Source organism: Thermobia domestica, chromosome 18 (genome assembly GCF_964235325.1).
Source record: "Thermobia domestica chromosome 18, izTheDome1.hap1.1, whole genome shotgun sequence".
Lineage (NCBI taxonomy): Eukaryota > Metazoa > Arthropoda > Insecta > Zygentoma > Lepismatidae > Thermobia > Thermobia domestica.
Genome location: NC_137471.1, coordinates 39,491,936 through 39,517,180, shown reverse-complemented (window position 1 = coordinate 39,517,180; position 25,245 = coordinate 39,491,936). Strand labels below are relative to the sequence as shown.

At 36.1% G+C, this 25,245-nt stretch overlaps 1 protein-coding gene across 4 annotated transcripts in view; it reads right to left on the bottom strand.

Moving 5' to 3' along the window:
• Positions 1–19,676, bottom strand: part of LOC145675737 (uncharacterized) — a 37,875-nt gene extending 18,199 nt beyond the window's left edge. For 3 of the 4 annotated variants that reach the window (XM_081746366.1, XM_081746367.1, XM_081746365.1), the window contains exon 1: positions 19,318–19,676. The gene's annotated coding sequence lies outside the window, so the exon portion shown is untranslated. Of the gene's footprint in view, positions 1–16,349; positions 17,142–19,317 lie in introns of those variants that run through there. The other variant, XR_014129202.1, reaches the window with a different exon arrangement.
• Positions 19,677–25,245: the final 5,569 nt, after the last annotated feature.

Here is a 25,245-nt window from a genome sequence, read left to right as displayed (position 1 = left end):
TGAGAAATTGATATGATTAAAAAGTAGGCAGAAAGTGCACATTTTGAAGTGAAAACAAAATAACCTACAAACTTATTAGAAACGCTTTCCCCAAAAGTATGAAGTCGACAATAATTTCAATAATATTTGATATTTTCCAGATCTCCCCTTCATCCTCTTAAGATGGGAATAAATTTGGATGTAAACACCACTGGGAAAATCACTATTCATATTAACGACCGAGAAAACTATGATAACACACTACGATCAGTCGTTTTACATTATTTTTACATGTCACTCCCCCTAACTTCCGTAACTTGAAGTATCTTTATATCACAATATTTTCTTATATTGAAAGTAATAACTCTCTAACGTTTCGTTGAAGTTGCTTCAGACAGTCCGGAGATACGCTAGAATATACATTTATCCACATACATTAAAATACGTGTAACTCTGTGAGCATCGCCTTCGGTGCTGCCTCTGTAAATTCAGAATCCAGCCGACATGCCCGTTCACGTCTAAACGTGGCATTAAATGCTATTGCGCCTGTTAATCTAATAATTTTACAAACAAAATTATAAATTTGAGACTAATCTCAGTCAATTGAGACATTTTATTTTCCATCCCTTCTTCACTCCACACTAATATCCTCGATTTTGATCCCTATTAAACGTTAACATCTTCCCACCAACGCAGGGTACTAATGGAAGCTAAACTTAGACTTAAATGGTATAGGGATTGTCCAAAATCAATTTAGGCACCCTAGAACTATGGATTCAATACTAATACCAGTTGTTTTGATTATTTTTATCAAGTCACTATTTCTACCAACAAAGGGATACTAATGGCTTAAAAACAAATTTCTCCAGTAGTGTTGCTATTTATCTCAATGATCCCGAAACTATTGACTCTACACTAATATCAATCATTTAAAATCACAGTATATATTACTCCCTTATGTGCTACGGAATCTTACCTCCATTACAAGCTGAATTCAAACTAAAAGCTCCTCCGAACTCCTCATAATGAACCTGCAGACCCAGAAAGATACAGATTCGAAACATTACTGATTTTCAATTATTTCTACATTTCGCCATTTCACACATCCTTTTAGGGTGCTGATGGAGGTTTACCTGACATGGTATCTGTAGTACCACTCGTTATCGAAGCGACCCAAAACGGTCTTATTTTTAATCATTTTTATGTTTGCCTCCTCTCATGAAAAGAATAGTTATGGAAACGCTGGGGGTTAATTTGTACTAAAAAGGCATTACCACTGCTACCAGTTAACTTACCGACGCTGAAAACGTACGGTTCGACACTAATATCGGTCGATTTCGATATATTGTCGTCTCTGCGTAATTTCCTGGGCGCTAGTGGGTAGAGATGAGCACGAGACGAGCTAAAACTCGACTGAACTCGAATTCGAATCAAGTTTATATTCGTTTGAAAGGTAATTTTCACGAGTACAGTTCCGAGCCCAGTCGCTGTTTTTGAGATCGAGATTCGAGTCGAGTCGACTTTGATAAATGGCTCGCTCGTTCACCCCTTTTTAAATCTTATGAAATTAAGAGCTCATTAAACAGGCAAGTGACAGACATGAGGAATGTAAGGCGTTCTGTTGAGTACTTTTAGTGTTCCTCACGAGAGGGAACAATTCTAACATCACGTCTTGTCTCAATAACGAAACGACAACAGATTTTTTTTAACAAGTCAGCTTCAAATGACGTGAGAACCAATATAAGTATACAGGGTGAACCTGAAAGAAGTGCAAAAATTCTGGGTGCAAAGTCTCATCAAAAATAGTCCAAACGTCATCTGCATACTGTCGAATTCCGCATCATGTAAGATTGACAGGGGTACAATCTTAGAATCGAAAATCGACTCATGACAAATGGAATAGAACAGAATGATGTGCACATACTTCGATAGGTGATTAATGTAATCAAAAAAGACAAAACGTATTCTGTATGTTGTCGCATTCCGTGAAGTGTAGGAGTGACAGGAGTGCCAACTTGGCATCGAAATCGACTGCTGACAATACAAGTGGATCAGGAAATTGGGCACCGCAGTATGCTGGGCAGCAATGGCCAGCTCAACACCAGAGTTAAGAAAAAGAAGTCGTTTTACAGAAACGTATTTTCGTATAAGTGCTAAAAGGAGAAAAGAGAAAGACTTAGAACTTTGATTCCATCACATTAAAACTGATATGTTCAGGGGAGAATATTAGTAATAAGAAACATACGTATCATATAAAAAATCTTAAAAATTATATTTCTAACAAATCTCAAGAGAACGTTCAAACATGCTCTTAGTACTTAGTAACATTTAAAACAACGGGTTCTTTTAAAATCTTTGTATCAAGCAAGATAGTATAGAGAAATTTTAGTTTAGAAAACATCTCATTAGGAAGAAATTGTTTCAAAGAGGAATATTTAATTTGAGCTTATCTTTGGAATACTTGATGAACCAAGCAAACTGAAACTAAGCATGAAACGGGCCTGAGAAGTTTAGTATTTGTAAAGTTTAGAATCGAAAAAGTAATGTCCAGGATACAGAAATTTCTCCTGTCACCTTCGAAACGAAACGAGCAGTGTATGTTTCAATAAGAGGTGAGACGAGAAGTTTATGATTCAAAAGTCGTCATATTAAACTCATAGTGAACATCTCGTGACGCGGGAGCGTTCTCATAATTTCCAGATAAAATTAAGAAGGAAACTAGGACATACATTTATAAAACGAGAAGGGAAACAATTCTTCGAGAAGCAAAACGAGACGAGAAGCCAACAATTAATTTAAGAGACGACAGGATAAAACTTTATTTCTCGTCTCGTCTCGTGAGCATTACTATGCAAATTTACCACTAATTAAATCAATTCTTCCGTATTAGAAACGAGGGAGAAGATTGATGGCTCAATAGTAAAGTCTTCACATGTGATGTGAGGACCTTGATTCAAATCCAAGTACAGTAGTGTTCCCCACGACAAAGACGAGAAATAAGAATTTCTCGTATCGTCAATTTTTGTAGAATTCTAGTCTAGTCTTGATTTTCGACGAATTATCTAAAAAGTTTTTCTGGTCTCCTTTTGTCTCGTAAAGTAGCTTCTGGTCTCGATTCAGAAGAAATTATCTGCTAAATTTATGTTGCTTGATAGTAATTGGGGGCAGTAGTACAAATCTGTTTTGAGATGTAATTGGGAGGCGAAACCAAATCAAGTACAATGTGAATTTTAGCTTTCTTATTCAGAACCGAGATTATATGACACATAGATTGTAGATCTTGTAATGGATTATTGGGTCTGTTCGGGCTGCCATTTATATGTAATCGCCAGGTCGAGTTTCTGTTTATGGTTGTGTCCTCCGTTGTCTTACCATTGAGTATCTTCCGAAGATCTAGACTTACCTGGGTAAGACGTTGAAGGATCTCTCCAATAAGGGATTACAAAATCATTTTTGATTTACTCGTTGGTCTCAATGATGAGATGAGCATTAGGCACCGAGAGGTTCGGACGCCTTGTCTCGAGAACCTCACGGACGATCAGACGGTTATCCAGACCTTAATACACACAAGCATCACTCATACACACAACGAAAACACACTGGGTTAAATGACTATAAATACTTACTAGAATACTATTGAAAAGAAAAATAAGGAAGAGAAACGATCACAATACTAACACTGCACATGTCTAAATATTTCCATTACTAAAATCACACTTTACTTTTTCACTGTACTATAGCCCTTCGTCGCTTTATATATTAGATTAAGATTGAAGACTAAATATGCTTTTCTTACATCGTTAATAGACTAGGGGGTTTAGCACTGGGGAAAGTGTCGCCGGGATAATCCCACGGAGTAATACGGTTGCTGCTCAAAAAATAATCAAATGTCGACGTTAATCCTTGGTAAATATAATCTCCAAAGTGGAATGGCAATGTTGGAGGACGCGTTTAAAACTTTGACACACAAGGTATGTGAACATGGGACTTACTGATTACGGCTAGCCGTAAGAAAACGTCCTTTACCGGCTAAAAGCTTGCACCCATTAGCTCATCATCTATCATGTTGCTCGACGCGACTTGCGTAGTTGCTGCCTCGAAACGTGGAGTAACACTCCTCGAAATCACAGGTTCGAGATACGAGCTGCATTGGTCAAAAGACAAATGTTGGCAGTTCATTCTCAAAAGCACTCAGGTTAAATCACCTGTATGTACATACAAATGAATTTATGTTAATTTTAGTCCACTTGCCACGACGCACGGAACATTGCGATAATTAGAGACGTGTGAACGCACAGATAACGAACTGGTAAAACGAAGTGGCCGGCGTCGTTGTGGCTGTCGAAGATCTGGTTAACTACTATTTCCATAAATGATCAGAAAATTCACTTAAGTTGCAAATAACTGCAGAATATATACTGTGCATATTAATAAATCAGGGAGAAACACTGAAAAGCTTCCTCGCTCACTGAAACGTTCTCACCACGAGGTAACCTTTCAGATATATATATATATATATATATATATATATATGAAAACATTATGAAAGACTTCTTTGTCTAATTGCATGGGAAGAAAAACTGTTTCCATCAAAGAAAGAACATAGTTGCGTCGCAGAATATAATATAAATCAAAAAAAAATAATTACTGTCTTTACGAAATATTCAAAGCGTCTACAAAAAATACTTCTGTAACCTGATGGCACTTATAATCTACAGTTTAAGGTGGAATTCAAACCCAAAGTGTCATACAGAAAATGCTCACACGCTAACACTACATCAACAGTCAGGGCTAAGATAATCACTTCAGTTACTTCTATTTATAATTAGTATGTGGTAAACAAATATGACTATCCATTGTGGATGTTCCATCATATATTAAAAATAACCATCCCTCTTTTATGTTTCTCACTCCTTTAGGCTTGTTGATACATATTAGCAGCCTTGCGGGTATATATTTAGCACTTTTGAAATTCATGCACTAGACAGACTACACTACCAAGAGAAATATAGGTTTGCAACCGAAATTAATGTATAAACACATGTCATAAGGCCTCTGTGGTGAAGAGAGAATATGAGAAGCTAATATTTATATACATCTATTTCAAGGAAGTGATTTATTGATCCGTTACTTTAATAATATTATTATTATAATCATTGAATTTGAGGAAGATGTAATACATTTCGGTTGCCTACTTGCAGAGAAGGTTATATGAAATTACCATACACAGTTTCTGGATTATTGGATCCGAAGGGACAATTTGTTGAAATCCTTCCTATTTTAAGGCTACAGGAAATCCGAAAGTTCTGTATTTGTATATAAACAATGCAACAAAGAAGTAGCTTGATATCGTAGGTATTTAAATATTTAAAAAAAAAAACTAGATAAAAATCAATCATTTTTAAGAGTCATTGTTAAGAACTGTCTTGAGGGGAAAGAAACTATAGGCTTACCTTACTAAATTACGCATGAAGTATTGTCTGGGGTGATAATATTGAGCAATTTTTTGTGGATTGTATTAAACTGAAATTGAAGTACACTCACTTTTGGACTGTTTCGGTAATTCACTTTAAAATTAGGTACAAGTAAAATGCACTTTTGCCTCCGAATTATATTTATAAGCACTTGCAATAACAATTTACTGTATTTAACACCACAAACACAACTAAAAGAGCGGGTTCACTAATTCACCACTCGCTTTCAACTCAGGTGAACAACTGTCACTCACTCGCTTTCAGAAGTCGGTCGCCTTTGTTTGTACCTACTCGTAGTGACGTCACGGCAGAATCTAAACAGCTCCATGGCCTTCTATTTAGATGGGCGTCGCAAGACACGAATTTCACAGCATGCTAAGGGACTTGTCTTTTATTGATGTTACAAATCTCCTCACGAAGTATATGCACATCTTTCTGTTTTGCTCCAATTACCATTATTCGACTCTCGATTCCAAATTAGCTCCCTGTTTCTTGGACGACGCGGAATTCGACAATATGCAAAAACGACTCTTTGTTTTCTTTTGATGTCACGAATTACCTCCCGTATTTTGTGTAGATTTTTCAGGTTCAGGTGAGCTTAAGCTGAATCCCGTGTAATGATGTTAATCGCCTCGGTTTGGTTCAACGGAGCAAACGGCTCGGAAGGTTCGGTTGAAATCAGACATCGACTCGGCTCAATTGAGTAGATGGTTTGATGTCTCGGTTAGGATGAACCACCCACTCGGTTCGACTAGGCTCAGGCGAGCCATTGGCTCGAGCCAGCTTGGTTGAAACGAGTCCATTGGCTCGGTTCTATGGAGCTCAACTGAGCCGACGGCTCGAGCCGTGTTCTTTGTTGTGACGCAAAGGCTCGGTTTCGTTTGATCAGCTCACTTCTTGGTTTGGCTGGATAGTGCGAGTCAAGCCGCGCGAGCCGTTGACAACTTTAAACCCGGGCCGAGCCATTTTCAACATGTTTTGAATGCATTTTGCAATGTGCTCAGGGTCCCTGGCCTAAAAAATGGTGTTTCAAATTTTTCCGAGTGACCCCACCGGGAATCTAACCCGGGACCGCTAACAACGAGTGTTGAAGTTACTACTGCATATCAGCGAGGACTTCACTTTGGTACGCTCCCATTCGATTCGTCGAAGAGAATCGCGAAGGGACCAATATGATCTATCAGCAGTCATGTGCATGCGGTTATTATTATACGCAGGATCTTTCCGAAAAGTAATAGGACTAATTTTTTCAAAGAATGTATTCACAATTTTGTCACATTCACTTGATATGCACCTTCTGCATCAACACAGAGTTTCCAGCGACTTTGCGAATCACTGAAGACTCCCTGGAACGTAGAAACTGGAATATTGTTTAGCTCTCGTTATGTCATTTAAAATGGTTTGGACCGACCCGTGCATCCTTCCCTTCATGGTCTTTTCTCTCGAAGGAAGAAGTCTACAGGAGCGACATCTAGGCTTTAGAGTGGCTGGGGAAGCTATGTGATCCATATTTCGTCAGGAAGTCCATGAAAACAAAGCTGGTGTTTCTCAACGCACTGTCGTAATGAAGCTTCTATGGTTGAGAAATTGCTAGACGGACGCGGGCGACTCGTTTTGTGTCTTCCAAGTAGAAGGCAGCATTCACAGTCTGACCAGGCGGTACAAACTTTCTGGTAACTACTCCTCTGCATTCAAAAAAGATGATTAACAACAATTTCAGTTTCGAATTGCTCATGCAGGCTTTTTTCGGGATCACTTCGATAAGCAGTATTGATCATGTCGTAGTCTCACTCGGAAGTTTTACAGAGTATGGCACAAAATTCCGCAGCGTAACGCTGCTCTAACAAACGATTGATTGTAGAGATGACAAGGCACATTGTAAGGGGTTCACCTTATACTTGATCAACCCTCCGTGTACTCTTGGAAAAGATTGTCGACTTGTGCGCTGGTAGCTAAGACTCCCCACCACCTAAGTATCACAGTAACATCCCCCTCCTTCAGAATGTTTTGGCGGAAAAAATCAGTTCTACTACCTCCCGGACAAACTCTGTAATATTTATTTCCTGACGAATTGTTTCTAAAGTGAGATTAAGGGGTCAAGAATAACCCTTGTCACTACACCATGAAGTGAAAATATTGAGATGAGTGCGTATTAATGTATGAATTTAGATGGCAAACTTTGCCAATCATGAGAAAGTGAATATGGGGTAATTATGTAATAAAGTAAATAGATCAGCGTCATTTCGCTATGAAATTTATGGAGAACGCATTTTCAGTTGAATTGAGTTGATTTCAGTTTACCGGCTCTTGCAGCAGCGAGCAGGGACGTACGGAGGGGGGGACACGGGGGTCCGGACCCCCCCCCCGAAATTTCGACTTTTTAAAAATTTAGCCTAATTTTAGGGGCAATTTTAGCAATTTTAATATAAAATAGCTTCATATTTAATTTGGATCCCCCCGAAATAAATTCCTGGGTACGATACTGGCAGTGAGGCTATATGAGACGGGGACTTACTGATTAACGTGGATTCCAAACATAAGTTCCCGGCGAGAAACAAACCCGAGTCTCCACGCCAAAGGCACGTACGCTAAAGGATTAGAGGACGCATTTTACGATCCCAAAAGATTATAGTCGAATATACACTCTTAAAGAAGTATTCTGATTGCCTAAATTTTTAAAAAAAAAAAGAACTCAAGGATTTTCTCCTCTACAAGTAAGCTTTTCTTATAGCCTCCGTGGCGAAGTCGAAACCCGACGCGCCTAGTAATCGTAAGGTTGGTAGTTTGGGCCCATCACATTGTATTTATCTTTTAGAGATCTAGTGCTCTTTAGACTCACCATCATGTAAACAAACACGCATATAGGTGATTTTAATATTGCGCCGGAATAATTTTGTGCTTGATTGGCATTTAGCCGCGTTTCTGGCGCTGGTGGGCCACAAGTGGTATCATTTCAAAATAGAAGTGGGGCCACCGACGATCTTCGCTGCTGGGCCTCTAATTTTTGTTGAGAATTTGGTAGTTGACCATCTGTGTTCCACCGACGCTTACGAAATCGGGTCATGAACGATGACCTTCTGTTCCAGACTTCATGACTACGGAGGTCACCAGTCAACAAGCTTTTAGTAATCCGATACAAACCGTCTATCTCTCACGTTTATACACAGTGTTGTTTTAATAATAATAATAATAATAATAATAAGTTGTAATAGTATCATTGATAATATAATAATTATATTGTCTATATAGGATACTTGGAACTACACATAGGATTTGACTCGTTTTTCTTCGACACGACCCGAAACTCGATCCAAATTCGAGTTGTAAAAAATTTTTCGAGCCAAATTCTAGAGAAGAGCTCAAAAATGTCTGTTTCCAGTTCCAACAGAAAAGCCTTTTGTGCCCATACCTACTAGTGGGAGCTTAAGCGAAATCGAAAGTGACACTATTTGCCTAAACGACCCCGAGAACTATAGATTCGACACTAATATCAATCATTGCCTAGCAATATTTTATATGTATCCCTGTTCCACTCACCATAGCTAACTCAATAGTACTCTTTTCCAGACTGTAAGAAATATGACTGAAATCACTGTGGGCAGACATGAAATTTGTTGTAACACAAACATACACATAAATACATACACTTTTATATATAATTACATTTAAGAGAGAGAGAGTGACTAAGACATTACCACTTCCATATACAAAAGCATATCAGAGCACTGAACTCAATCCTTATGTAAAGAAATTCCATTCTGGCTTGCTTTCAGTCTCTTTACGTGCCTTTTCGATTAGCGAGTTTCTTACGTAATATTTTCTAGCTAGGTAGTTTCCTTTTATTTTATTTATTTATTATTATTTTTTTTCTTGAACCACGAACCGATTTTGAATATGCTCTACATTTCTGACCACATTTAAAGAACGTAAATCACATGTTGTAATGCGAATATTGAGAAGTTAATTGCGTATGAAAATAGCTCCAAATAAATAAACAACGTAACTTATTTATTGCTATTACACGAATTTGTTAATATGTATTTGATATTCACGTATCACATACCGACGTTCTGTCAATATTTAAGAGGTTATAATTTAAACATAATAATTACTAATATTATGAAATGGTTGAATGAATATATATATACAGCTGATGTATTTTCATATAATTATTTTACATAATTTTCATGCATTGAAAAAATAGAATATAAAAAATTTAGAGCCGAATTGGAATTGAACTCATGACCTCATGATTTGAACGATCAGTTTTTACCACTGAGCTAACATGACCATACTTGAGGAGCTCCTACATACGAATATAATTGAGTTCATACGTAGTTTCGAAATATTGTATCATTAAGTATTTCGATCAATGTTACATTTTTCTACGGTTAGTACCATTTAAACATGTCTTATTATATTTACCAGAAGAAAAAAACACATCTGTACATTTTTCCCGATTGCTAAAGTTGGCTTGGAAGTTCGAACCAGTAACTATAGTTTACTATTTTCCGAAGATACCCGAAGTTGGACATCGAAAGTGTTCATCTCAAAACATTCATCGTCATATCGCTCAATCTCTTTGGAATATGGTACATGTTTTCATACTTGTAAAATCAGTATAACAATTCATTCTTTAGACAGCCTTTCATATGTGTTAATGTTGATTTAAGAAAACTGTTTTTAATATTATTATTATTATATTTCTTGCCACATTTTACCATTCTTTCCGCAAGTCGTTGACCAATTCATTCCCCACAATAGCCGTGCCGGGCAAATAACCAATCACATGTGAGTTACTAGTTTTCATCTATTGCTTCCTGATCATAGATCAGAGCATGGGTAACTATGGATAGACGTAAAGCCGTAATTACTTTATAAGAGTTGGAAGGCTACTCTGCAACTGCAGCTAGCAGGCGAGTAGATATCCCGGCCTCTACAGGAAGGTAATAAATTCGGCAATTTGGTGCTTCAGGTCAGAACGGTAATTTACGATCACCTGGTTGTCCTCATGTGTCTACGAGGCGGAGTAAGCGAGATTAGTAAACGATGACAGGTTATACTCACTAAGGACGTGTAAACAGCTAAGAAAATTCTTCACTTTCCTCGCACTACGCAGACAGCTCTGCAAATGTTTCGTCATGCTGGGTTACGTGTCCGTGTTGCTCGCGTTTGCACATGCGAATGTGTGTCGCAACTGTAATAAGTAGTTTTCTCAGATAATTCCATATTGACAACATCGAATGAGGGATGCTGTTTTGTGTACCCAATATGACCCTGGATATGTGACTGCATGCTATCGCAGTGGAAATGTATATATTTTATGCTGGGGTTAGATTTCCAGTCGCGGTGCAGGGCAGCTTCACAGAATTGAAGGACATCTGGACTGCGCTCATTACTTGGACATTATGAGTAATATCATGGTGCCATGCATACAAGTATTTCAGCCGGACGGTGTAGTTCATTTCCAGCCAGACAAGTCGCCAATACGTACTTTCCATGTGGTTCAGGAATGGTTCGCAGGGCAACCTGAGACTGGCCGCCTCGTGGAGAAGACCTCAATCCCATGGAAAATATGTGGGCAGAGGTGAAGCGTACTCTAAGAGACAGTTGGCTTGAGGCAAATCCACCAAGAACTTGAGATGACTTGAGGGATCTTATTTCAGAGACATGGCTGGAGGTAAGGGAGGCGAGAGATTTGTAACCCATTTAATAGATTCCATGTCCAGAAAAATGGAGCATGTAATAAATTCAGAAGGGTCTTGGACACAATATTAACGTCCCCAATTTAAATCCCAAAAACAGCCCTTTTCAGGACTACCCAAGCGTTTCTGAAAATAGATTTAGAAGTAAACCTCGTATCCGATTTTTGTGCAATTCTACTAATAAAAATATTCCTGCAGGGCTTGAACTCAAAACCTCATCATTGGTAATCCCGTAGGGAAATATTCGTAAGTCCGAAAGGGCACAAGACCTAAACGGCATAAGTTCGAAATATATAGTACCAGATAATAGGTACTGTGCAGTTTAGGACTAGTGCCGCAAAATGATTTTTAGGATTTGTGCCGTGTCATTTAAGACTAGTGCCGTGAAATATTTTAGGTCTTATGACGATTAGGACTTCCGCTGATTAGGTCTTGTGGCTTTTCCATTCACTTACCTTAATTCTGAAATACGCCACCACCAGAGGAAATTACGACGATTCAGTACTAGTTCGTAATAAAAATGATACGAACGTAGCTAATCCCAATAACAGCTATGTTTGTACTACTAAAACTATTATTATCATTATCTGTTCTGCAGTTATACATCTAAGAACTAATTACATATCTGGTTAAGTTACTATATTTTGTATTGCATGTTACGTTACTATACATGCAATACAGTTACTATATTTCACAGTGTGTATCGATAGAATTGATATGTATAAGCAAGGAAAAGCAACAAATAACGCTAAATTACTAATGCAATATCCAACACAATACGTTTGCAGAAACCAATCCATAATCATTTAGGAGTGTAGGCTGTAAACTTTTGTAGGAGATCCGGTTTTCTTCATATTAAAACAATACAAAAGTGTATTTCCAAATTACGAGAGCTTCAATAAGACAACGAATATAAACATATTTCACATGTACATAAATACAAATATAATTGTTGTTATTATTACATTTCCAATTTGTTACCTTTTCGAAATTTGTGCCTTGACTAGTGATAGGTAAATTCCCGAGATATATTTTTCGGAAAAATTCCCGGGAAGATTCAAAAAATGAGAATTTTCCGGGAATTTATGTACAATCAGAAAGAATATTGCATTCTATTACTATATTATAATTTGAGAGTTAAATTTGTTTTTATATTACAGTATTATTACTGTTGTCCCAAGAGGAGTCCTTAAAATGTATATTCTGAACGATGTTATGTTCTTTAATTAATATGTTATTATATTTAGAGAGTACGTATAAATGGATATTTACAATATGTTCTATGAAAGTAAATATGTTTCAAAAATTGTATAGTAGGTCCACATACTTTTAAACCGCTAAACAATTTAAATTTACATGTAAGTTGATTTTTTAAACTTGACTCTACTACTGATATTATAAACATATTAAATTTTTAAATGTCATAAACAAATTAGGTTGGGTAACTGCCAGAAGGCACATGTTCCACTATTTTGTCAAAATTTGCGCATAAATATTTATGTTCACAATATTTGCAACATACTGAATTATTTTTAAAATTTTGCATTTAACATTACTACGCACGACCTTTCTTCATGGCAATTTCTAGAAATTTCATGCGTTAATTCACATGTTAAAGAAGTCCGAGTACCTCTTCAGAAATTCGAGTCAGAGAGAGGAGACAGACTGACGTCTACTACTAACGGTAGCTCAGGGTTTATTAATAGAATTTCGTCTCTATTTCTACATAGTTCTACATTACTTTACAAAACAGATCCTTTTCATCATTTGTAAATTAGTACTTTGCTACTTTTGGCTATTGTTTAGCTTTGGGGGCCCAGATTTTGCACATACTTTTTTGCGATATTCTATTCCGATCCGGTTGTTTTATGGTTTCATACGTTGAATTACGTTACTAACATTAAATTCAGACAGCATTGCCGAGCGAGCGTAAGCGAGTGAAGGAGGGTTTGAGGGCCTGTTGTTTTCTATCTTCGTTTCAAACAATTCACTTTATTTCCTAAGTCACTTCCAATTACCTTCCGGGTTTGAACAAAGTCCCTACTGCCCTAAAAAAAATTCTGTTGGATAGTTTCTTGACTACTTGAACAGCACTATCGACTCATTTCTTCCGCTAATAATCCTACTTTTGCTAGTTTTGCCCCCCCCCCTCCCTACAATACTTAACAATTACCCTAATTTTAGTTTAAATGGAAATGGATCTTAAAAATTATATTATTATTTATATAAAGTGCAGCGAAAGATATTAAAGTTTTAACCTCCAAATTCTTTAAAACTTAGAAGTAAATCATAATATATTAAAATAAAGTAAATAGTCATATGGTTCTTACTATTTGCAAGATAACGTAAAGGAATGGAAATAAATTCCTTCCCGGGAATTTACAAGCCAGGGAAAAAACCCGGGAATATACCCATTTTTTTAAATTCCTTCCCACCGGGAATATTCCCACTGCCCATCACTAGTCAAGACAGCACATGAATTTAAAAATCACAGGTTGTAAGAAATGTACGAATAAGTTAGACTTAAGAAAACAGAAACTGTTAATGGAAGTAAACTTGTTTGACTGACTTTAATTTCTGCACTCTTATATAAAAAAAAGTTGAGTGACTTTCTGGGCATACTACTACAAGTAAGTCGAAAAATTTTAATTAAAAAAAAAACATTTTCTTACGAAATCAGGATATAGGAAAGATTATATTAGAAATACGTATCGTAAAAGGTTGGGGCACTTTTTTTAAAAGAGTAGTACATCTCGCAAATCTTTGAAGCTAGTAAAATGAAACTTGGCATGAAAACATTCCACTGAAAAAAAGAAACAAAAAAATCAACACTCAAAAGGAAAAGAACAAAGGGTGAATTTTCTTTAATTTTCGAATTTCCCATTTCTTATTCTGAAAGTATTTATAAAGTACGGAAGGATTTGCGTAAGTTGGATGCGCGGAACTCGGTATCCGAACTCTTAACTGAAGGTAACAAAATATATGTTTCAGAGTCTTGAAAATTACACTTCTAGAAGGGAAGAAGGGCTAATTTCTATAATATAAAAATTTTTCCATAGCTTATGAGATTTGCGCAGAAAACTGTTTTCCTTTAGATCTCGAATTTTCCAGTTAAGCAAACGATTCTTCTGTTTATTAAAGATGCTGACATAGTTTCAATTTTTTCAAAGTGTTTTCTTTCACATTGTATCATAAATATTCTTAATTTGCTGTAATTATTAAACACGTTTAATAATCTCAAAACAGACTAACCCTCATTTGAGGGGACATTAGTTTGTTTTGGATGTTAAGCCAGTATTTGAAGTCCGTGGCATAACCATTTTAACTTCACGCATAATCAAGGCTAAGGTCTTAAAAATAGAGCATATCTTAAATTTATTATTATTATTATTACTGAAAATAATACTAGTTGATTCCAACGTCCAGTGCTTTGATACTAACAATAAAACTAGTATTAATAATGGTAACGAGTAAAGTGTGTTATATTACGAGTATAGAAACTATTTGCTACAGAAAGAGTTCAATACACAAAATATGTGTAAAAATAATTTACTTCAAATCAGCACAAAGAACACAAAATTTATCATGTATATAACTCAAACACCACATTAATTTAGTAAATACGAAGTTAATGGTGTGAAAATAGAAGAAAAAACGACATTATGAATGATCTGGGAATCACATTTGGCAGGCAGTTAAAATTGTGACCATACTAATGCTATCATGCAAAGAGCAAGAAAGGACAACAGGCTTTATTATTTCAGAACTACAGACTATGTACTTATATACAAATTATTTGTAAGAACTGAAATAAAATCTGGCTTTGTAATACGAAACAGTATATCTAGAACGTTGGCTAACAGATTGATAGTATTCTTTGTACGGATGCGATGGTAGCGCCACAAGATTTTTAGGTCTAGTGCCGTTTACGACTTGTGTTGTTCAGGACTTGTGCCGACAAATGATTTTTAGGTCTTGTGGCGAATAGAATTTATGCCATGAAATGTTTTTCAGGTCATGTGCCGTTTAGGTCTCATGACGTATAGGACTCCTGCTGCGAAATGACTTTTAGGTCTTGTTACATTTATGACTTGCACCAGTGACACTTTGGGTGTGCCACAAAAAATCAGTATACAAAAAACATTTTGAACAACCTCCGTACAATTCTATCATTAAAAGTTCCTAATGATATAGTTAAATCCTTTCTAAAAATAACTTCTTTCTTTTCCACTTCAGTCAGAACAGTGCGAAAAAAATCCTTCGGGACGTTCCCGAAGGGACCAAAATGAAAAGTGTCTTAAAAAGTGAATTTTCCAGTTTTAATTATTATAAAACTATAATAGAACAGAAAATGATAATTAATCGTATCCCAATTAATATGCTTTAAAAAAGTCAATATATATTAATTTCTCTGTTAATAGCATAATACCTTACCCTTCTTCTCCAACGTTGTGTACTGCGTAGTTGGCGGAAGATGAGGAAGTGAAGGAGAGAAGAAAACAGTGAAAGTGCAGAATTTGTATACGGAAAACGAAGAAGTAGTTGGATATTGATGCGCCATGAATTGGCGCTCAGCATTATATAATATAGTTGGCTTCTTGCCCCCGTCTTCGCATAAAACTCGTGGCTAACACCACTGATGTCCATTGCAGGGGCGTTATTTAGGGGGGGCAGGAGGGGGCAATTGCCCCCCCAAGAGTTTGAGGAATACATATACTTTAATTGATTATCTATTAATATACTAGTACAAAACGCGAAAGTCTCATGTCGGTGGTGCTCTTGCCCCCCCAAGCGAAGTCCAAAATGACGCCCCTGGTCCATTGGCGTAAACTGTAATTAGCCACTATAATTATTTGACTGCGTTAACAATCGAAAAATATGTACTGTACTTGACAAGTTAATGACACAAACCCACTTTCATATCGTTCTTCTGTCGACGTGTGCCCGCTAAAGAAGTAAAGTTTTACCATATGTGCAATCGCTTTCAAATATACAATTCATTAAAAAAAGTACATCTTTTTACCTATTCAGACGTTTCCTTGGCAACCGAAATCTTTAAATTTTGAGCACAATTGATGTGCACAGATGAATGTACAACAGAAAGGGAAACATACAATTTGCAAAAAAAAAAAAAAAAAAAAAAAAATCAGTATTTGTAATATAGCATACAAACCAATATAAAGATATGAATAAAACATGTATTTCAGATAAATAACTATGTAGAAACGAAACTAAACACACACACTATTTTTTTTTTCAAAACGCGGCAAGAGTTTACTTTCTGCCGACCAGTGACTGGAACCGATTCATCTGAGCTAAGCAAACCCTCCCAAAATGTCGCTGATAAGCACAAAAGGAATTCTTATCCAAAAATGTTCCAGGCTACAAGAACCATTAAAAGAGAATGTTCTTTATAATTCTAGAAATATAGGAATATATTTCAAGAACGTAAATGACATTCTGTAATGAGAATGATGAGAAGGAACCTCAATATGTCAAATAGCTGCTAATAAATAAACTACATACCTTATTGCTATTCCAAGATTTTTATAATTTGTTCAACATTCTCATATATGATACCGATGATCTGTGAACATACCTCAGATGCTATATTTTAAACATAATAATTACTTATGTTCTGCAATCATTCTATGGGTATACATATACATCTGATTTATTTTATTGTAATTATTTTACATAGTTTTCATACATAGAGGAAAAAAGAATTTCATATAATTTCTTGACCCAAACAGGATTCAAACTGATGACTTTACGATTTGGCACGTCGATTTTTAACAATGTGCTAACGACGACGACTCCGCCCACGTTCTTTCTAAAGAAATATAACTGAAGTTCCTTCGTCATTTGTTGCAAATTCTGTGACTTCTTCTTTTTACTATGGATGGGAGAAGTTTGTTCTCTGTCTTCCTTTTCATAGGAAAGGTTCCTTTACATATCTAAATGTTCTTTTACGTATGGAAACCTATGTGACCAACAAGCATGTGCTTAAATTAGTACATGGTTTCGAAGTATTGTATCATTAAATATTTCAATCAATGTTGCTTTTTTCTACACTTAATAAGAAGTATTATTATATTTCACATAAACTAAAAGCACATCTGAAAAATTTTTCTCGATTGCAAAGGTTGGCTTGCAGGTTCGAAATTGGTTTGCGTTTTTCCGAAATTACCTGAAGTTGCACTTAAAAATTTTTACCTCAAAACATATATAAAGATTATAGTCATTCATTATGAAACAGCGTGTACATTTTAATTTGTATTAAATATTTTTAACAAGTTGGGGGAAAATATATATATATATATATATAATAGTTTACAACAGCAACTTCTCATCTCCCGTGCACATCGATACTTCTTACTGTTGTAGTACCTACAGAGATGATTCAATTTCATGTACAGCTGCTAACAGAACACACAACAAACCCAGATTGCTTTACAATAAACTTCCGAAAGAAATAAAAACTCAGGACTCTGTTGCTAAATTTAAAAAAGAACTCCAGAAATATTTAATACAACATTGCTTTTACTCGGTGGAGGAATACATGAACTGCTAAATAAATAGAAACGTTACAGGATGTACAGTAAATCAATGTCAATACTTGCTTTTAGCATTACATATTTGTTGGAGGGTTTCTAAATACACTGCAAGTAATGATTACTAAGTTTATTTTTAACAATGATGTCATGTAAAATGTATAATGTAATAAGTAGCCTAAGGCTTAATTACTAACCTAGTGTATGTAATTTTCACTATTATTGTTTCTTTTACTTTTGTATTCATATATAAATGACGTATCCGCTTCATATGCATTGTATTACAGTGCTAAATGTATGAAAAAATGACGAAATAAATACAATACAATACAATACAATTATGTTGTGCTCACATTCCAACATGGAGTGTGAATTCTCGTGATGCCGGTTTGTTGTGTGTTCTATTACCAGTTGTACATGATACAGAATCATTTTTGTAGGTAGTACAACAGTAAGAAGTATCCACGTGCACGGGACATGCAATATGTGTTTTCGATTGCCCCACACATAGTCATACACTAAGTACAAGGGCACATTATTATTCCTCCCATACGACATAAAAACATATAATCCTACAAAAACACCTTAAGTATGAGGGAACTTCAAGAATGGAATAAAAAAAGAGAGGAAGTACAAGGGCAATATTAATTTTCGCAAAAACCTCGTGGCTAACACCGCTGATGTGCATCAGCGTAAACTGTAATTAGCCATTATAATTATTTGACTGCGTTAACAATCGAAACTATATCGATTGTATTGTACTGTTCTGTCATTGACACGTTAATGACACAAATCGACTTTTATATCGTTCTTCTGTCGAAGTAAGCCAGTTAAGGAAGTTAAGTATTTTCAGGTTTGTAATCGCTTTCAAATATTCAATTCATTGAAAAAAAAAAAAAAAAAAAAAGAATAATCTTTTTACCTTTCAGACGTTTCGTTGGCAACCGAAATCTTTTAATTTAAAGCGCAATCGATGTGCACAGATCGATGTAGAACAGAACGGTAAACACATTAAAAAATAATAATGCCGTATTTAGTATTGTTAATATAGCATTAAAAACAATATAAAGATATGAATAAAAAGGTGTATTTTAGATAAATAACTAGGTAGAACGAAAGTAACCACACACACACTACAAACACACTAATTTTTTTTTTTTTTTCAAAAATCGGCAAGAGTTTACTTTTTGCCGATCAGTAACTGGAACCGATTCATCTGACCTAACCTAACCCACGCAAAATGTCACTGATGAGCACGAAAGGAATTCTTATCCAAAAATGTTCCGGGTACAAGAACCATTAAAAAAAGAATATCCAAGACGTACGGTAGCTAATATCACATTTTTACTTTTCCTTATAAATCCTCCTCCTTTACTTATTCTTTAAAAAAATTAGTATATTTGTTTTGCCAGCAAATTCTAAATTAACGAAAGCATCTTTGCAATAATTTATAAAGAAATAATGGAACTGAACTTGGGTGCTTTATTCTGAAGTATGTGTTTCTCGCAAATGCAACATAAAATTTGCGTTCTTATGTTCTACTTTGTTAAATATAAGTCGCACTGTACAGGACGAAATGAATCAACGAAAAATTTGGAGAGTTACCTGGGAAGTCTATAAGTGTATAGCGTTGTATCACACGATATTTCCTATCGTTGAGTGATCCTATGAAATTATTCTTCTTTAGAGCATCCTATATTTCGTTGAGAATTTTGTAAAATACGTGGCGACTTGTGCGAAAGTATAGCATAGAATTCAGTAGGTCGAAAATAAAACGACTTTCTGATTTTCACTGAATGTATCAACTGGGTCGATTAATTTCTTTCGATTCTGTTCAATTATTAAACCAAAATTCTATTCTTCTTCACTTTATTTGTTCTTCTTTTGTCGTTGCGAAACCCTCCCGTAATTTCAAACAGTGATGCCATCACGTGCGAAAACTCCCTTGCTGAATCGGGCTTACTTTAGCAACAAGCCGCTTGGGAGAGGGTCTCCTAGACGGAGAGTGCCAGTACCATCTAAATTATTTGAATGTGCAATGAAGTGGGCACTTTCAGAAATGGTTTGCGTCAAGGCAACGCTAATCCTAACAATAATCTGCTACGCCGTTGGATGTCGCTACCATCCACATATAACGCGACTCAGCTATTTTACCTACTTCTCATGAGATGTCCCATGGTCTCTATTTCATAATTTTTGCCTTCAGTGTTGCTACTTCAGTGTTTGAAACACGTTCAGTTATTTAGTTCATCAGCATACGCCTATGTGCAATTGAATTAGATAGATATGTGAAGTGATTTTTTTCCAAAGGTCGACCGGAACTCCTTCTACACGAATATATAATTGTTTAATTATTAGTAAACTATAATAACAAGTCAAGTAAATGCTTATGCGAAATTCTTGTTTCTACACAAATAGTTTCGATGCCAGTGCCAACAGAAAATTGCTTTCTTCTAAATCGTAGCAACCACCATCATATTCGATTAAACCATAAGTTTCCCCATCGTTTGTTTAATTTATTCTGTATACAAGGTTACCAGACGTCCCGTTTTAGCCGGGACAGTCCCTTTTTTCCAACAGTTGTCCCGTTTTTTCTGATTATCGAACGGGACGCCTAAATGTCCCGTTTTTAAATAAAAATGGTCTAGGTGTCCCGTAATTATTATTCAAAATATAAATCGTCAATGCAAATTCTTCTCTCTTCCGTACCAACTCTCGTTGCCAAGGTTCAGCCGTGTCTAGAACTTCTGAATTTTCAAATGGGAGTTGTGTGTTCGTGGCTCAAGTGGGAATTCTGAGTGTTCAACTAATTAAAAGAATTGTTGGGCAGAATTTGCAATCGGGAACTATTATTTGTTGTGTGGTATACGTAAAGTTAGAAACGGTGTGTTATCACTCTTACTTGTGTATTTTGTAAATTGAGAACACTGCTGAGTCCCAAAATACAATCTGGAAGTCAGATACCCCCCCCCCCGTAGCCGATTCGTATGCGTCCCGTTTCCGCAAGTGAAAATTCTGGTCACCTTGTCTGTATATAAATAATAATTTCATTTGTAATTTGGAAATGTTTCAATAGTTTGCACAGACTTCGATTAAAAAATAAATAAATAAATAAAAAGTTAGTTGTAAAATATGCTAGATTGGTTTCCTTTTTCCCTCTACTTTTATAAAGCTTAATCATTTATAGTATTGACACGGAATAGATAGTCATAATGTGCATTTCAGAAAAGCGTCTGATTTCAAATAATCAGCAAACTTATTTTAATATATTAATAATTCTGTAAATGAAAATGAAATGAAATCTTTAAGTTTTACTATTACTATATTATGGTTTCAAAGTTCGTTTTTTTTTTTTTAAATCACAGTAGCTATATTATTACAGTTGTCTCCAGGCCCGTATTCAGGGGGTCTAGCCCCCCCTAAATTCTGGCTGCCTGAATTTTGCTCCTAGTTTTTTGCGATATTCTATTCCGATGTTTTTGTTTTATAGTTTCATACGTTAAATTACGTTACCAACATTAAATTTAGAGAGCATTGCCGAGCAAGCGTTAGCGAGTGAAGGCGGATTATAGCCCCGCAGGGCACGTTGTTTTCTATCTTCGTTACCAACAATTCACCTTCTTTTCTCACATAAATCACTTCGACTTACCTTTACGGTTTATACAAATCCCCTACTGCCCTTAAAAAAAAAATGTGTTCGATACTTTCTTGACTACTTGAACACTACTTTCAACTCATTTCTTCAGTAAAACATCCTACTTTCGGCTATTTTTGGCCCCCCAATACTAAACAATTACTTTACTTTTTAGTGCAAATGGAAATTGAACTTAAAAAATCATATTATTACTTATATAAAGTACTGTCAAAGAATTTTAAATTTTTTAACCTTCAAATTTTTTAAAACCTAGAAGTAAATCATAAAATATTAAAATAATGTAATTAGCCGTACGGTTCTTATAATTTGGAAGATGAAGTAAAGAAATGGAAATATATTCCTTCCCGGGAATTTATAGCCCAGGGAATATTCCCATTTTTTAAATTCCTTCCCACCGGGAATATTCCCACTGCCCATCACTAAATAAGCTCACATGGCGCAATCTGTGATCGAACCATTTACTCCTTGCACCAGAGATAAATGCTCTACCACTGACCTTGTTTTTAAAGGACTTAAAATATGGAGTAGGTTCATTAAAATGAGGGATGAAAATTTACACATAGGGTGAATTTTGTTATTCCATACTGCAAAATATCTCGAAAAAAAAATAAGCATCAGACGAAAAAATGTACGAAATAAAATTTATATTTTGCAGGCAGAAATTTCTCTATGCTAAAATTCCCTTCCGCCTTAGAGGTGTACGGCGAAACTGAAAAACTGTTTACAAACCCCGTCATTTTAATTGATGATTCGATACGTAAATTTTATTGGAAACATTTTTCGAATGCTGATAGGCTGGTGTAATCGGTTAAATCTAAGTTCACTAAGGTATCTTCAATTAGGTAGGTTAGATAGGCCTTTCTCATCACCGAAGCTATATAAAATACAGAGAGACCATTTAACTTGGAATTCGAACCACTGTAGTGGGTTCAAATGTCAATATTTTCCACCGGGAATCGAATATTTCGTATGTAGACGTTACTTTATTTGTTAGTTACAAATTTTACTTTAAATAAGTTATATTCTTATTTACTTTAATACTTTAATACTATTATACTTTAATTAAGTAGGCCTATATATGAGGTCCAACTCAAATTGGAAATCCCATAAGGTACCGTACGTCGAATGGTATTGTCGCTGTGCCGCCCAGGGTCGCTCTTCATGGGGGCTCAGGGCCCAACTTTAAAAATTTAAATGTAAATATATATCCAGTAATATCTCGTTCGTTAGTTTTTTAAAAACTAAAGAGCACTGTTGCAAAAGATTTTTCATATCAGTCACCGTTTTCAAAATGGCCGCCAAGACATGGTGCCTGTATCAGATAAAACGTCAAGTACCACTAATATGAAAACTAGGGACGGGCACGAGTCGAGCTAAAACTCGACTCGAATAAATATATAATTACTGTAGTTCTTACCATCTAGGCTGAGACTTGCACGGTCGAATTTTTGAATTGAGTTGATTTTGATTTTAACGTCCCTTTCAGCAGCGAGGCTATATGAGACGGGACCTACTGATTAACGTGGAGTCCTAACCACAAGAGTTCCCGTCGAGAATCGAACCCGCTTAGCCACGAAGGAGCTCTGGTTGAATTTTTTAGCCCAATTAGAAGAAGAACCCGGATAGTGATGGCAACCGGCTCGGCTCGGTGCAAGTGAGTGAACAGCTTGAGCCGGTTTGGTTAGGATTAGCACTGGCTCGGTAGAAGCGAGTCAATCGGCTCTGTTCGACACAGGGGCGGATCCAGGACCTACTTCTGGGGGGGACGATGGGTTGTCATACTGCTACTTTTAAAGGCTCCAAACTTTGGGATGGGCTTTGTTACATATATAAAATAAGAAAGTTTCCTCTTCTGGGGGCGATCGCCCCCCTCCCCTGGATCCGCCCCTGGTTCGACCTGGCTCAACTCAGCAGCCAATGGCTCGAGCCGGCTCTGTTGGGATGAGTCATTAGCTCAGTTCGGTTCTGCTCAAGTAAGCCATCGGCTCGATACGGCCAACTCGGTAGACGTGACATGTGAGCGGTCCTTCTGAGCTTGGCTCTGTGGTGAACAAGCCGTGAGTCGAACCATTTAAACCAATTGCACCATTAGAGTAGGTAAAGTAGGCTCAGGTCATTTAACCTGATCAAATGTTCGAGTTGGTTCGCTACAGGTCAGATGTGGCTTTTATGGAAGTGACTGTATATTTCTTCTCAATGGGTCTTCTTGTATCTGGGGTCTGGTTTAAAGAAATCCTTGATTCGGCTGTGAAGAAGACTATTACGAATCTAAGTTCTTGTACAGTCAGGTGTAAATTTCCAACTTGATAAATTTCCTGTATATCTATCTTGATGAATTAATGGATTGAAGCTGTGTTTAGTAGCTTCCATTGGTTTAGGTGGGTGGGATCATGGGTCCCTTGCGCCTCCTTTGGGTATGACATTGGTGTTCTAAATGATCTCTTTCTGCGCATACCGTTTGTTGGAACCGAGGCAACAAACTTGCTGAGAATAGACAAACTTGATGCAAGGTAATGCTTTGGAATTTAAAAGTAACTTAATCAATATTGAAATCACTTTAGACAAAACATTTCATGTTTCTGTCAAATTATCTTTTGATATCAATAAAATATTTTTTTTCATTTTGCTTTTAATGTGCCCATATTATTCAAACTTACCCTATTTCTAGTCAAAAGATTGGCCTACGTTTTAATAAAATTCATTTCTGATAATTTATGCATCTTCGCGCGTACACTTTGAAGGCTGAGAGAACCTCAGCATGTCGCTGGTGTCCAAATTGATAATGATTAAACACTTTTACTGATATTTCCAACAGCCAAATCCAATAACACTAAAGAAAATGTGAGTTGAGTTGAGTTGATTTTAACGTCCCGTTCAGCAGCGAGACTATATGAGACGTGGATCTACTGATTAACGTGGAATCCGAACCACAGCAGACTCCGCCGACATCAAACCCAGTTCTCCCACGCCAAATGCGCGTACGTTAACTGCTTATAAAGAAAATTTGTGTTAATTGTCATTGGAATACCTTATATATACTTAAAGTATTAACAAATCAAGACAATCTTAAGAATTTAACGACTAGAATTATAAAACAATTATTTTGCCTGTCTTTTGTCTTTTACGTTAATGTATGAACGCACATTAAAAGCTTTTGAGAGAAATTTTGAGGGCTCTAGTCGGGTCAGATGAGTGAGCTGTTGGCTCAGCTCAGTTCTCTGTTCGGCTCGATAGTGAATGAGCTGTGAGCTGAGCCGTTGAAAACCTTAAACCCGGGCCGAGCAGTTTTGAACATATTTAGCCCGCGACCTATGACTAACAATTTTTGGCTCGATCCTGAATACTTGCTCGTCCGGAACTCAAACCATAACCTCGTGAACGATGTCCTTACCTCTTGAAGACTTCTAGACGACCGAGGTCGACAGTCAATCAATAAACAAATTATATAATTTTTAGTATTCAGATATTTTTATACATGTTGTTCTATTATTATTATTATTATTATTATTATTATTATTATTATTATTATTATTATTATTATTATTATTATTATTATTATTATTATTTGTATCATTGATAATAATGGCACTATGTAACTAAAAAAATCGTTTCATATAACAAGATGTGAGTGGTATCATATGTGTGCACAACACGATGTGTGCATAACACGATGGACAATATTAGTGTTGCCATGTTGAGGAATATCGCGGTGTAAGGATTTTTGACGTGGTCAGGGATTATGGGAAGATTCTGGTAAAGCGTCTGAAATATAGGTTGAGTTTAGTTTATTTGGAGTTTAACGTACCGTTCAGCAGCGTGGTTATATGAGACGTGGACCTACTGATTAACTTGGAATCCGAACTACATGATCCCCCGCC